The sequence below is a fragment of the Aegilops tauschii genome, chromosome 5 (genome assembly GCF_002575655.3).
Source record: "Aegilops tauschii subsp. strangulata cultivar AL8/78 chromosome 5, Aet v6.0, whole genome shotgun sequence".
NCBI lineage: Eukaryota > Viridiplantae > Streptophyta > Magnoliopsida > Poales > Poaceae > Aegilops > Aegilops tauschii.
The window spans coordinates 154,600,102-154,602,317 of record NC_053039.3 but is presented as its reverse complement, the minus strand read 5'-3'; positions in this window follow the sequence as shown (position 1 = coordinate 154,602,317).

The following is a 2,216-nucleotide window of genomic DNA, read 5'->3' as shown; positions in this document are numbered from 1 at the left end:
TCCCAGGAAGCACAGTTGGCTGCCACGTGGCTTCTTTGCCGTCTGCCACAGACGGCAAAGAGATCTTTGCCTTCGGTGGCAGAGGGCAAAGAGCCTGCATATTGGCTGTTTTTTCTGTTTGTTATTAAATCCCACAATTTGCACAGCAAATATATATGACATATATAGATATATTTCCATATCACATATCCAGCACATAAGTTTCATATCACATATCACATCAGTTTCATCCATACACATTGTTCATACATAAGCAAGTTCCATCCATACACATTGTTCCATCCATATATATATTACAATGCCAAGTTTCATCAAGATAGCAAGTTCCATGATATCAAGCTAGATACAATGCAAAGTTTCATCAAAGGAAAAGCAAGCACTCCATCATAGCAAGCTAGCTTCCATGAAGTGAATGAAATCTGCAAAATGGTAAATAAGAAAGTTAGAAATAGGTGACTAGAACAAGAAGAAGACTAGAACAAGAAGTAGATGTCATTTATGAGCTAACTTAGGTGAAATGGATCATATATGAGCTAACTAAGTTGAAATGGGTTGTTTATGAGCTAACTTAGTTGAAATGGACCATTTATGAGCTAACTTAGTTGAAATGGGTCGTTTATGAGCTAACTAAGGTGAAGGGCATCGTTTTTTAGCTAAGTAAGGTGAAATGGGTCATTTTGGAGCTAACCTAGGTGAAATGGGTCATTTTGGAGCTAACCTAGGTGAAATGGGTCATTTTAAAGCTAACGTAGGTAAAATGGATCATTTAGGAGCTCATCTACGTAAAATGGGTCATTTTAGAGCTAATTTAGTTGAAATGTATCTTTTTGAGCTAACTTAGGTGAAATGGATCATTTAAGAGCTAATTTAGGTGAAATGGATCGTTTTTTAGCTCACTTAGGTCAAATGGATCGTTTATGAGCTAAATTAGTTGAAATGGATCGTTTATGAGATAATCTAGGTAAGATGGGTCATTTTGGAGTTAACCTAGGTGAAATGGGCCATTTTAAAGCTAACGTAGGTAAAATGGATCATTTAGGAGCTAATCTAGGTAAAATGGGTCATTTTTGAGCTAACTTGGATGAACTGCATCATTTATAAGCTAACGTAGGTAAAATGGGTCATTTTGGAGGAAAATAAGCTAACTCTAGGTCATTATGGTAAGCATATTGGAGGAAATAAAGCTAAGTCTAGGTCTTTATGCATTTGTTAAGCAAAACACTAGAGAAACTTACCGTGATCAGGGAGGTGTAGGAGCGGGGTGGCTAGTGCCGCTACCTGGAGAAGGATCGTGCGATGCGTTTCTTGAGTTAAGCTGCACCAAAGATCATTTCCAATGTCTCGTTAGCATTACGACACTGAAATGTTAAGACTACCAAGTAATGTCCATTCAAACTAAACTCACCGTGCTCCCAGGAGCAATCACTGGCATCGGCGGAGCGGGCTGACCGGACTTCTCGCACACAGACTGCACATTTGGTTTTCAGAACAGAGTCATCTAGTTAGTAATGAGACTCAAATGTTAAGACTAGCAAGTAATCTGTAGAAGAAACTTACCACAAGGAGCTCGTACATGGCCCTTGCCTGCATGTCATTCCGTGCCCTCTCCTCCTCCATCATCTTTCTCGTCCTCTCCTCCATCTCCCGCTGCCTCTCCGCCGCCTCCGCCAGAAGTTTCTCCGTTCTATCTCTCTCAGTCTGTATAGCAGCCTGCAACACCACTCACATGACCATTTGTAATCATTGATGGAAGCGCACACAATGTAATGGAGAAAGATAACTGAGTACGTATCACTAACCTTGATGGCGAGCTGCACTGGCTGTTCACGAGGCCTTATCTCAGGAGCGGAGCTCGACTGGCGCGCCTTGATCTCCGGGAGAGTGCTAGGACAACGGATAAGTCCATCTCCAATGGCTATGGAGCCATGGGACCTCCCGCCACCAGATATCATCACCAGCTCTGGATCAATGGGACCCTGGCTCGGGTTAAAGTCCTCCCCTTTCCTCGCCTTCCCCTCATCTCTATATCTCACGAGCTTGTTGTGGGAGGAGATGTTGGTGAAGTTGTTTGCATCATCGAGGTCAGACTGAGAGAAAGCCTTGACTTTCTTGAAAGAGCCAGTGTGGGCCATGGCATACAGGTCGTACACCTCTGGCACCTTATCCGCCTTATTGTAGCGTGCCTGAAAGAGAGAAACAATGAAAATTAGTAATTA